The following is a 14674-nucleotide window of genomic DNA, read 5'->3' as shown; positions in this document are numbered from 1 at the left end:
AAACTATACCACATTCTCTTATAATTATTATTAAGATTCTTTGAATTTATAAATTTAAAATCCAATAAAATTTTTGCTATTTTCAATCTAAGCATGATTTATTATCAAAATCTAAATATGTATAAAAATACTATTTGTCACAACCTTATTAATACGTAATAGAACGTGTTAATACATTTTCAGCAACTGAGCATATATATAAATGACAACTTCAATATTTATTTTCAATAATGCAACGAAAAAACCTTTATGAAACTAGTTCCTTGTGTGGATGAGAAGTAATTTAAATAATAATTATCTCTCTACAAAATATTTATATTATATGTAGTAATACTGAGATGCATTCCTTTAAGATAATGAAATTCCTTGCAATTTTAGTCACCTGTTTATGAAGTAAATTGGACAGGTTGATGTGTCTACTGTAGTCCAAGCGTGGTATAGTACACTACGTTACAAATTGTCTTATAAATGATGTGTAATTATTCTCACTATTGTCCCCAGAATTCACTCTCGCTCTACTTGGTTATCGCCTCAGTTGTATTCTGTCGAAAACCGTAATAGAAATTCAAATCTTTAAGTAAAAATACTAAATACCGTTTCTAATCCTTTCAAAAGTATTAAATATAATTCACAATATCAACACCGAATAACTTTGAAAATTACCATGTAATAAATACTTTTTTATATACAAGTCACGGCAAAATATAAAATTCTAGTTGTAAAAAAAAAGGGAAAAAATACATATATATATATATAAACTTTGTAGAGGCGATTACAACATACATTTTTCCATTGTTTTTAAAACAAAAATAGTTGTTCTCAAAACGAAAAGAATATTCTGTCTATTACAAAAGAAAATTGTCTAAATCACGAACCAAACATCAGGCTCCTTACCGCGAATTGTTTTATATAATTGTATAACAAATAACTCATTTTCATTCTGGAATTCGTTTCCAAATAATGAGAATTGATTTTTGTATTGAAATGACTGTTGTAAATAATGATATATTAGACTTTCGCAAGTATTTATTTAAATAAAACTAATCGTTTCGGAAGTACGTTTTTATTGGAAAATGTGTATTTTCACCTTGTCTGCCCGTAATCACGTAATCGATGCAAAAAAAAACGAAACATCGGGAGCATGTAGTTTAAAATGATAAAAAAACACGAAAGCACCTCCGAAATACTAATTTTATTTGTCTGTTAGAAGTGTTAAGTTTAGGAGTAGCAAACTTAGACATTGACTTCGTTGTGTCACATAAACGTAGTAGTTAGGTAAAACAAAAGTACATTGATTTTGTACAAATCATCATTGGATCATCAGTGTACATGGCCTTGACCCAAGTATTTTTCCTGTTTGGCACGTAAAAAGAGAAAAAAGAAAATAAATTAATTGAATAGGCCTCGTTATTAATTATAGGAACATTTAAAACGTTACCAGATGTCCAATGAAGGGAAGTGACGAATAAAAAACTTCCTCAGTGAACGGGTCACTCGTAGCACTACCTTATGATTGAAGATGCGTACTTGATCAGTTATTATTATATATGTCAATAACATTTAAAACTCTTATGAAAAGTTTTTTTATTTATTCAAGAGAATGTTTATATAAGAATTAAAATTAATTGATTTAATTTATTAAGTGTTACAAACCCTATTGAATTGCTTAACACACACATGTTAACAATTAAAAGGGTTCGGTCGTTAACCTCTCTAAATTATATTTGTACTTGAACATGCAAATTAGTTTAGAAGGGTTACTAAGACGTCCTCAAAGTTTACAGCTGACTATATTTTGTATTCGATAAATGTTGGAAACAGAGTCAAGGAGACTGATTTATTTATTTGTAAAATAAATATCAATCAATCAAGTATCAAGATGTATCTAACTGAATGGGTATAAGATAAAATAATGAAGTATCCTCAATTGGTATAAAGTCAATAAACGTAAGCGGAAAACATTTTATTCCTTCTAACTTTTCGAGTCCTTTTCATCATTTATTATGAGAACTGGTTGAAATACTCTCGAAATGAAATATGACGTCAATTTAAATCATTTACATTACCAGAGTGATGTGATGGTATGAGGTGAGGCTATTTATATATTAAAATTAATATGTATTTTTTACGATCAAAATATTAATCACAGGGATCGTTATTAATAAATTTCTATTTCTGCTGTTAAATTATATTCAAATTAGAGCTTACTAATTTCGCGAAATCAGTATTGATTCAAACAATTTACATAAAAAAGACGAACCTAAAGACAAACTCAACTAAAACGGATATGCAACTTTATTTTGCTTTATGTAAAATTGCATACTCCAGAGTTTACAGCCACTGAACAGTTTTCCTCAACCAAAAATTCAAAAAAGACTTTCAGATCGAAGTTTTTAATAAAAGTTCTTGGTTCTTTTTTTCTAAAATATTTTTTATGCTTATGCTTATTTACATACTTTATCATCATTTCACATCACTCTGCTGTTACAATGTAGACGAGTTGAAACACAAATTAAGTTCATTAAAAGCATATTTTCAAAAAGAGAAATTATTCAAACATATAAAATATTTTACATTTAATCTTTTTTTAAACAACTAACCAGCCAGTTGCTACAAACAGCTATAACTTTAAATAATTAACCGTAACACCGGAATTCATGTAGGAAAATTATCTTTATGTCACATGATGTATTCATAACTTTTTTCAGATAAAAAAATATCCAGAGACAGTATCACAATTTACTTATATCTGTTTTATGTCGTCTGAAATATTGTTAACTCATCAAAATCAACCGTATCACGTATCCAAAGCCGGAAAACGTTCTTAGAGGCAGTTATCCATCGATCAAAACCTCGATAAAGAATAAAGAACATTTTTGGCGTGAAAAATATTTCTGTTGCCAAAGTTTTTCTAGCATTGTGACATGTAACAACCGAAATCTTCAACGTTAATTGTCACCGTGGACATGTTTATTATCTTTTTAAAATTTAAACTTAATATGTTTTGCTGAACATTATTTTCATAATCCTAATTGTCTTTTAACTTGCTGATTTTATTGATGTATGACGTAAAGTATTTCGTTATATTTCGCTGTGACATATAAAATAATTCTTGTGTCTATTACATACATTTAAACTTGTTTAATGTTTGCTTAAATGATATTCAATTCAAGATAAGCCGTGACCTTAACGTCACAGAAAATGAAGAAAAATAGAACGCTTCTTAACAGCCTGTTGAAATCTTAAGTTTAGATTGTCTTTGTCACAACGCGACGCTGAGTTAAGCTGATTTGATCAAAGTTTATTTATAGTTTTATTTAGATTTGGTTAACTGTCACACAATTTGGAAAAAAAAATGTGGATTATTAATGTTATATCGATTGAGAGAGACCATTAACATATGAGAAAATAAAAAATCCGGAAGCATAAAGTTTTGGGAGAAACCTACATTTACTATGATAATTATGAATACGAAAAAATTTTTGATATATCATATGGAAAGTAGAATGACTGGAAACAATATCAGATTGAATATGTAAAGTTACCCCCAATGCCGTAATATTTCACTATAACCATTATCCCGTTTTTGTTATCATATAATTAGAAATCATCCTAATTTAACGACCTGGAACTTCAAAATGAATCCCTAAAATAGCTTCGTCTTTCATTATCAAATAGATGCGTCTATAATTTTTACTTTTCTCCCTTTGTATATTAATTTAAAATTCAATATATATTTAATATTCTCTTAATCACTCCGCGTTCTGATTACTAGAAATCTCCTGAGGACGTTTATACTCTAACGAAGGAAACAAATGAAAATCAGAATAACAGTAACATAATCAGACTGACAGTTACATAACCGTAGATAAAAATAAGTAAAAATTTAGTCAGTATTAACTTTTATTACTTATGGTAAGTGTTCAAATTCATCACTCGATTCGACAGCTTAAATTCTTAATATAATATAATAATATCTGCCTGATTATGGCCAAAATTTTATGGCAATTGATAAGAAATAAAAAATAATAAATAATACATCTTATACAAAATAACATTTTTACTTACAAAACTATTGCAATATGAAAATTTCAATTATTTTCTTACTATGAAACAAAAGTGTAATAAAATATATTAAAGCTATTAATACACAAAAGGTTACATTTATAAGATTTTTCGTCAAAGATCCGATGATCTTTGTTTCTTGCTTCATTAACCCATTTACGAATGGTTCTGGGAATGGTGTAATCTGCACCTTACCTGTCCCTCTCTGATCCTAGCGTCATTGGTGCCCTTTGAGTCCAACTAACATCAGTTATTCATATAAGACCTATCTAAGTGAATTATACTATGTTAATATACATTTATAATCTATCAATTATCTAAAAGTGAAGGATCTTAATAGTTTACTCAAAATTCATTGAACAGATCAGTGTCACCAATTTATTACATACAAATGATACTAAATTACAATTTGTCAAAATCCTGATTTATTTTATAAAAGTATTTTTGCTTTTTAAAAGAATTAAATTAAAACAGAAACTAAATAATTTTCCCTGACACTAAATTAAGTCCTATAAATCTTCGTCAAATAAAAAGCGATGTGGAACCGAACATCGTGTCGTTGAAAATAATGCCGTAGTGTAATTTTTTTTTTATACCACTGGTATTCAACTACAAAAATCTTACTAGTTTACATTTCACTGGACTTTTCTTTTCTTTCGTTTGAATGAATATAAACAATAGATTATTAAATAAAATTAAAGTCTACAATGATTTATAAATAAAAACAAAAATAAAATAATATCAAAGCATTTTATTAATTTATTTATATGTGGATATGTATGTGTGTATTTCATTTAGATCACAGTTTAAACTATGCTAATAGGAATCAAGTATTTTTACAGTAAAATACACGCAAGGCTGGAATTTCAGTTTCAACTTAATATCTAAGGACACGTTATTAAAAGAATAACGCAGTGGAACATGAAAGCTCTCATCGTTTCTATTAAGGTTTTTAATAAATTTAAATAACGTTTGTTTCAACGAATATTAAATAAATATTAAATACTAATTAATTATAATTAAATTGTCTTTAAAATCATAATTAAATAGGCAACGTGAATATTTATTTAATTCTATATTGTACGTGTATTAAACTTTAAATATACGGAAATATAAATTGATTTCTATGTACATAAATATATTTTTAATAAGTTTTAAATAAACAACTGTACTTACTTTACCCAACTGCTAAAAAACACTTTGACCACATCCAAAACACTAAGTTATGAAACTAGAAAATATTCCACTTCAAAGCTTATATATTCTAGAGTGAACTTTAAATAAGCACATCACGATAATAATAGCAGTACTAACGCGACTACGAAAATGTAACTTGGAATTAATTCAAAACGTTAGTAGCGCCCGCCCTGTATCGTCGGTAGCTAGTTTTCGACTGTTGTGATCGCAGAATGACGGAGCGGATTTGTAAGTACTTACGTCCGCTGGTTCTGCTCGCCTTGGATACACGAGCATAAATTGTAAGAAACGAAATATTTCACACAATAATTCTTATTTTTCTGAACATTTCTAATATGATAGTTCTTTGAATGAAATCATTGTAATAAGTAAAACAAAACGGGTTAATGGACTTGTTGTATGATTGCATTTTATACCTTAGGATTCCTGTAAACCATCAATACCACTATTTATTTTTTATTCATTTATAATTTTTGAATATGACAGAATATTTTTATTGAAAGCTCCAAAAAAATACCAAAAATTTTTATAGTATAAGTATTTATTTCAAAACGTCTATGAAAATCTCCGCTTAAAGATTATATATGTTAAAACTTTGGCCTCCGTTTCATTTATGATAGAGCTCTAAATATACTCTGCTTGCCGATTGCTACTGACTAGTGAAATTCCAATAAGGCAGGTGATAAATTTTAGAAAACACTAATTGCATTCGCAATTCTTTTAATATTCACATAATATTTATTTATCCGTCTTAATAGTAGTATCTTATAGAAACTACCGACTCAAAGATACTTTTTTTAAAATAAGTTTCAACAAATACAAAAAAGAAAAACACAATTTTTAAAATATTTAAATATTTACTAGTATTCATTAGTAGCGATTAATGATTTCAAATAGAAGGTTTTCGTTTTTACATTATTTTTACAAAGTTGTCTGTCGCTTTAATATATTTTTATTTACATAACATTTCCCAGATGATAAATATTTAAAAGTTGATCTTTTTAAATTAGCTCACAACTGAGTCAGTAGAAAAAAAAATACATGAATAATAAAGAGTTCCTCGCATTGGGAAAGCACATACATAATACTCCTTCATTATTATGCATATAATTTGCTTAGAAACTTTTATTAATTCTTCAGGGGCTTTTCAAATTATCTTAAACTTAAGAAACTTTAACTTTTCTTAAAATAACGTTGCATTTAATCGGCAGGAGCTCGGTACGTCGCCTGTGTCAACACGCTCATGTAATTTCGTTTATCGTTAGACAAGTGTATATAAATTAATTTGCGATAGTACATATATTATATCACATTAGGCTTTCAATTTTTAAAAATTAAACGACGATAATTTCGTATACCATTTTATAATTTAATATTGTTGTATTTAGATATTTTAAAAGGAAATATGCCTAATAGTTAATTAATTATATATTTATTAGATATTTAATAAATTGCTTACGTAATTACAGAGGAACAAAGACTAAATATGTTAACAATTTTTTTTCGTAAACAAAGAAAATTTAGGCATTAAAAAAATAAACGTAAACAAAGATATACGTACCAAGAACGTCTTTTGTATTTCTTTGCCCCAGGAATTCTATATAGAATCTAACTAGAATCCAAAAAAAAAATATTCTCTTGTGAATATTGTGCTAACTTTGATTGGACATTTAAAAGTAAAAAGTGATAAATAAAAACTTTGCAATGAGCAATTGGAAAACTAATTACCATCAGATACTCAAAACAACGTGATAGAAGTTTTACGTTTACACGGAATATGAATATCCTCGTAATATTATTGCTAAAGTTAAAAACAATGTCGCAAGATTTAAATCCTACCCTCATTTCCTATTACCGTTTCATAAGTCTATAGATAACTTTTTTTTACACAATATTACCCTTATCACAGGGACATCTTTTTGTTCCATGTGCCCCGTGTCTGTATGACCTGTTTTAAGAAAGACTATTAATTAAATTATTTAAAGACTTAATGTCGTAAATGATACTTTATACGAGGAAGTTGTACCAAAAATATATTCTTTAAAGTATTTCTCGTTTTGTTTGCTTGCATATAAATACTTCGTATAAAGTTGGAAAAGTTGGAAATCCAAAGGGTGGTCCTATGATAAAAATAGCAGGTCTGAAAAGAAAAATCTCCTAGAGAAATCGAAAGGTACCTTCGAGACTTATAGTAAATTCGGAAATCATACAAAACCTATAGGTATTTTTAATGCAATTTTTTTACAAATAGTTCTCGTCCCTTTGGAACATTTGCAATAAAAAACCTTCTCTATCTCTATAGAAGAAAGGTCTCTATTTCTTTTCATACAAATCAGTCGAGTAGTTTAAATCAAACTATTTTTTTTTTTTCATAATTTTGATGGTTATCCAAAAAATTCGGTTTCATTAAAATATGTACACACAAGATCTTAGATATTATCAGTCCAATGGCTATTCAGATAATTTCTTCTCAAGTTGCATCACAACATCATCTCATTCAAAAATCCTCAACATTAGTCCCTTTCAAACCAAAATCAAAGTAATAACTAGTAAAGTAGTAACCGCAGGACCTCGCGACACCGTAAGCGCATTCTGCCGGCATCCAGAGCGGTACGCCAGAAAATTAAGAAATTGATGGCGGTAGATGATAAATAACAGGACCAACTGACTGACATTCACATCTCCTCTGCACGTGATCACGGTTGCTGAAAAGTAACCTAAAAGTCGGGATTGTGCAGTTTTAAAATAATAAAATTCGCGTAGTATATCCGAAATATATTAGTTTCATTTAAATGAATAAAACTCGCGAAAGTCTTAGATCTCATTAAACAAAGTAATTTTAAACAAACAAAAATCGACTTCAAACAAGAAACTCAAGTAGATCTCATTATAAGAACCTGAAATTTCTACAAAGGGTTAATTATACAATTACATATCCATATTAATATTATAAATGCGAAAGTAACTCTGTTTGTCTGTCTGTCTGTCCGTCTGTTACTCAATCACACATAAACTACTGAAACAATTTGCACGAAATTTGGTATGGAGATATTTTGATACCCGAGAAAGGACATTGGCAACTTTTTACCCCGGGAAAATGACGCATTCCCATGGGAAAATTCAGGCGGGCCGATCGCTTTTTCTCATAAACTACTGAACAGATTTAAATGAAATTTGGTAAGAAGATAGTTTGAGACTTAAGAAAGGACATGAGTTCCTTTTGACCGCAGAAAAACAACGCATTCCCATGGGAAAAATTGCTTTTCTGGCCAGGAAGGAAAAACAAAAAACATCGTATATAAAAATGTATTACAGTAACTTATCTTCTTTTTAAAATGTATTAACCTAACCTATGACAATCACACTTAGTATGGCCTCATCCCATCTCGGCACAATTCAAACATACGTACAAAAAAGTACAGCTCAGGTTTTTTCATACTACTATACATAAAAACTATCCAATGCGGACGAAGTCACGGGTAAAAGCTATATATTACTAATTCTGAAATTTACGCGGACGAAGTCGCGGGCAAAAACACTAGTTTTATCATTTACATATATATGTATTAGTATAAATATATATGTAAATGATACAACACCATTACTACAATATGAAATTATAAATTAGACACAATATTATAAGATGTATCAAAACACTTTTATACTATTAGGAAAATATATGAATAGATATATTCCTATTTACTATCAAGGTAACTTTTACATATGCCATAGAAAAGTCCAAACTGTGGTTTTTAAAAAGCAGCATTACTGACGTCACAAATGTCTTTACTCTTAATTGTCGCCACACTCTCAGGCTACTGAAGGACTGACGAAGCCGTTATTTCGAAGGAATCCCTGCAATTTCACGATCGAGAATGTTTTCAATCTTTTTTTTTTTTAATTTCGACTTGACTGTAGCTATTAGTCCCAAAGATTTGACAGCGTTACTCGTTATACTTACACTTATAACGTATTATATAAATAGAAATCACTAAAACTTCTAGTAAAACAGGAATAATAATAAAATTAAAACAAAGACAATATGAGAACACAGAACAGTTATTCAACAATAATTAAACTTCAGTTTTTGAAAAAAATTTAAATACACCTAGTTATTACGTTACTTTGGACCGACTTCAAAATTTTAAGATAACTTATGAATTACTTAAGATTAATTATTCAAAATACCAATTAAGTTTTATATAAAATTAAGAATTTAGTCATGCTTCATGAGAAACAAATATTAAGTAATCCAAAAAGTATCAGTAGGTAATTAATTTAAAGTTACTTCATATTTTTTTCAAATCTCCATAGATTTTTGTGACTCTATTGGTATTTATCTGTTAGACTCTTTGAAAAACAAATACTTTTGCCTTGAAGTCAGTTATGTTTTAAGAGTCTTTGAGTGCTGTTTACAGAACAAAAGGAGTGTTGTCGAGCAGTAAAGCATTAAGCCACCGCGGGGCCTCTAACAAATTATTTTTCTTTTAATTTGTAGTTAGAATCGCTTTCCTTTGTTGTGTGAAAATAAATATTTAGATATAAAGTAAAACTTTTGAGTTCACCTGTGAATTTAATGACTTATCTTATTGGGGTATCAAATAGTCTTATTATATTTTCAACAGTCCATTTACGGTTGTATAGAAAATGTGGTTTCATAACGATAATCTCAACTGTGACCTTCAAGAACGTCTTTTAAATTTGTCACAGAGTGAACTAAAGTAATAAGATGCAAATGCCTTACAGAGATTAACTCAGTGCCATACCAGTTAAGTGAGTGATGCCGTTGCGAATGAAATAAAGATTTTATCCCCTTTACAGAATAAAGGTTGCTTAAATAGTCAAGTCAATCGTTTGTATATTTACTGAAAAAAATTAAATACTTTCATTTTATTTGATTTATTGTAAACCTAATATAAATAATTTATTTATTGATACATATTAATATATTCGACATATATAACATAAGAATCTAAATATACTAATACAGATTCCATAAATGTGCAATGTCGAAACACGTTTTTTTTTTAATATACCATAATACATATATATTTATTTTTTAACGTAATATTAATTACCGTTATATTTACAGAATGAAAACCAACAAATACTTTTTTTCATGTATTTATACCCACTTTCTAAAAATATATTCTTTGTAAAAATTTTTTTGCATCCCCCGGCTGCCGTAATACTTTTTAAACAAACCACAAATTTCATCTCTCGAGTCAGCATCTGGTACATGTATTTCCAAGAATCACATCCTAAATCTGTCTCAATCGAGGAATTGAGGGAATTTTATAAATGCAGCCGTAATTTTGTTTGATTCATGTTTCCTACTAATAATATGTTCATGAATCATCTCCCGTTGACCTGAAACACGCTCTGTCTTACAGCGTCTAAATACACCATTGATACGAAACTAAAGGAAACGATTAATTTATGAAAAAAAAACGAGTAAAAGTACGTAGTTAGCATGTATTCCAATGGCACAAGACTCAAGATTGTCTAAACTAGAAACTATGTATAAACTGTATTTTTGAAGAAAATAAATTTAGCACTGCTAAAGGATTCCATAGATCAGATGTATATAAGACAAAAGAGAAGAAGAAAACAACAACAACAACAACAAAAGAGAAGAAGAAGAAGAAATACGAGCTATTTTTTTAAATAAACGGGCCAAATTTAATTTAATTTAATTTTAAGAAAAAGTTCCGTTTTTTTTTGTTCTTGTCATATTTACGAAAACCTAATTTTATAATAAAGTTGGTTGAATTGAAGAAATGAATAAAATATTACTGGTCAACGTAACTTTGTGTCTCATGTTGCTTGATTATAACTTCGATTTTATTTTCATAATTAAATCTATATCTAGACTAGTTTCTAACCATTACAATCTAAAACTGTTTACTCTTAAGAGAATATATTTACTCGCAGAGATACAGACGCGTCTATATTTATGCAGTTCGTAATCACGGCAAGTAAATTTTAGTTAATTAGAAGAATATTCGTAAAAACTTGTATTGCAACAAAGTTATAAAAGCGAATTTATAAATTCAGTCATAATAATTATTATTAGATTCCTCAAATTAGTTTAATTAAATGTTTCCTACACAAGATCACAAAGAATGATTAGGTTTTAGTCAAGATTAAAATGTATTATAAAAACATGTTTGATATATTTAGAACAATAACAAATATCTTAAAACTGATGCATTAAGTTAACTAAAGAATGTTTAAGGCGGTCGTAACCGAAATAGGGTCAGGTAAGGTTGGCCAATATAACTTTTTTGATTGGAATCTAGAGATACCTCGATTATGTTCGAATGGGTTTGGAATAGTCTTTTGTTCTCATGTTTTATTTATAAATACCCTTTATTAGTAACATATACACCATTTAAAATTATAATAATATAGCAATTATTTATACTTTGTCTGTTTCAAGGGACTCGACTTTATAGCGTAAACCTATTTATATACTCAATAGATTTTCCTCAATCTTTGTTCTCAGATAGCTGGACGAATTAACACCTTATTTATCACTAAAACTATGGCTCTCTATTAGCAGATGGCTGTTAAATACAAAATGTTTACTCATCCTCACGTACTAACAATTTGTTTACACGATCATCTATTTTTTGAAATTTTGCACTTTGATCGGAATAATCCAATCGTCCCAACGTGCCAGATGTTTTAAAGTTATCAAAGTAGATTGGAGCTCTTTTAAGAGCTTACAAATCAAAGTAATTGGATCGCGAGTTGAATTTAGATACTTCTTTTGGTTTTCTTATCTATTTAAAGTTGCTATATTATCATGTACACTGTTAGAAAAAATATTCACTATATTTGAATAATTACATTGCAAAACTTTCTCAAACACGAATTAATTCTGTTGCAGTTCGTAATAAAATTTTAATGAATTCAGTTCCGAAACTAACGCTTTTATATGAGATATTTGTCAGATATTATAATTTAAATTTATAAAATAAAATACTACATTTAGCATCACTCTATCACTTTAAATGTGACACAGTGCATGCTATTTTGAATTTGGTGAACTATATTTATAATTTTCAAACAATATATTATAATTTGTGAATCAAACATTGTATTCCATTTAGATAAAAAAAAAATTTTACAAGTCTTTAATATGTAAGTGTATCGTGAATATTTTATTTTTTAATATAAATTTTGAAAGGAAATTGCACGGCATTAAAAGTTATTGTCCCGAGCTTATAATGTCCATAGTATTAAAAAATATAGCGAAACAAATAAATATTACATTTTGTGGTTAACAAATTTATGCATCTGTCTCATTGAAGTTATTTAATAATTTTTACACACAGAAAAATAAAGCGTTATATTTAGAACAAGTCGTAAATGAATGTGGAGTAAAATTTTCAATTATACCTTTGTGCTATTAGCAGATACCAAAAGCGTATGGACTTATTCTACCCCAACTGCTGGCTCCTCCACATAGTTATGTGGATATTTAGAACAGTCGAAAATGTTGTCTGTTCTTCTTAACTTACTATAAATTATATAGTGATAACTGATATTCTCAGTATTTTTTTTATGTGACTAGTACTGTATTCCAGTAGTGATGTTTATATTTAAGAGTTAATTAGTACTGAAGCTCCGTTAAGTTTTACTGACAGCGTTCCGGTAATAAAACGGTAAAAGCATACTTTTCAATTAAGTGAATATACAATTACTGGTTTTTGATTACACGTTTTAATTGATTATGAGATACATCTTGCAAGAGGAGGAAAAAATAAACAAAGTGCGTGGTACACAGGAATTTAAATACTAAATTGATATATTTGACAATTTTACAATTAAAACGGAGTGGTATTAGTACATTTTTGTTTTGTAATTATTGTTCGCCTGTTTATGTGGTTATTACTTTGCCTTGTTAATATTTCGCTTAGCCTGAGGTAACTTAATTTTTATTGATAATATTGAAGTCATGAATGAAGCTTCCTTGTTCCTCATGCGTACAGCAAGAAATTGAAAAAAATTACTTGTGGCTGTGTTTTGCTTTTTATAATTTGGCTATCTTCAAGAATAGGATTAAAGAGTGCCATTGAAAATTATACTTAAGTATAAAATATTACAATAATGTTTTATCTCTCTTCTGTTAGTGGCATGGATGTTCTGTACTCACTATGAAAATCAACCTACTAATTCTTCATAAGAAAACTCGGGTATAGTATGGAATATAATTTGTAATAAGGTTATTAATGTGGAACTTTTCAAATATGAGTATGAATGTCACCCCAATTTTTTTAGTCCAACCATCGCATGTGACAGTAGAGATTGAAGTAAAAGGTTACTGAAGCAGCGAGGGCGAATACGTTGGCACCAATGGCTCCCATCAGACGATGTCGTGGTTAAATCCTGATACTTTCGGGAAAATGATTCGAGATATAAGTTTTTTGATTTGATATGTTAATTGTAAATAAATAGTGTCGTAAGTTTCTTTTATATGTGTTTATTATCTAAATGACTATATTTATTAGGTATGTATTTTTATGATTACATTTATCTAAATGATTATAATTGTTTCATTTTTATTATACTTAGAATAAACCTACTTTTATCGAATTTACTATTAGATTTTATTACGATATATTATTTTATTTTTATTTTTTATTTATTTTAGTTTTTTTTATTTTATTTTATCCGAATGTTACTTTAAAGCGGTTTTTTTTAAATTGGACAACCGTTATTAAAGAAGAAATTTCAACCAGTTGCACTAGGAACTAAGTAAGTATATAAATTTGTATTACAAGATACGTAAAGAAAAGGGAAAAGTGACTGAAGGAGCACATATTTTTTTCGAAAAGTGATTTAAGTATTGTTTGGCAAAATTTTACGGTATCTTCTCTGTATACGTCCAGTTGTTTATAAAAAAAATACAGGATAAAAAAACTATTATAAACCTCACCAATCTTAAACGTAAAAAACATCAAAATATCTTAATTTCTAGCATCCACTAAGATCTAGGGATAATAAATCACTCAAGAGGATAACCGCCAGTTTATGATCTGATTTTTATTATATAACCCTATGCGATTTTATTTTAGTTTACATTATAGGATTATCGTTTTGCTGTATGAACACATACCAGTCCATCTAATAAAATATAAAATTTTGCTTAGCAATTATATTCTGGACGCATGAACTGAGGTGTTGATTATTTTTGAGTTGACATATCTGTGACGTTAAAAGCCAGTAATGAAAAATAAAATTAACTTCAGAAATTCTTTAATATATGTAAAAAGCTTTTTGTTACTCTAAAAATACTTCCTTTTAACACGTTAAGCGATTTTGACACAATTTTTAAAGGAATATTAGAAAACTATAAATTATATATTAGTGGCATTACAGTTAGATTTTCTAGTACCATTTA

At 28.2% G+C, this 14674-nt stretch overlaps 1 protein-coding gene across 1 annotated transcript in view; it reads right to left on the bottom strand.

The window, feature by feature from the left end:
* LOC116771453 (neuropeptide CCHamide-1 receptor-like) overlaps window positions 1-5442 on the bottom strand; it is a 63366-nt gene extending 57924 nt beyond the window's left edge. The window contains exon 1 of the mRNA XM_061523389.1: window positions 5242-5442. The gene's annotated coding sequence lies outside the window, so the exon portion shown is untranslated. The remainder of the gene's footprint in view (window positions 1-5241) is intronic.
* Between the last annotated feature and the right edge of the window lie 9232 nt (window positions 5443-14674).

The sequence above is a fragment of the Danaus plexippus genome, chromosome 17 (assembly GCF_018135715.1).
Source record: "Danaus plexippus chromosome 17, MEX_DaPlex, whole genome shotgun sequence".
Taxonomy (NCBI): Eukaryota; Metazoa; Arthropoda; class Insecta; order Lepidoptera; family Nymphalidae; genus Danaus; species Danaus plexippus.
This window is presented reverse-complemented; position numbering and strand designations above follow the sequence as displayed.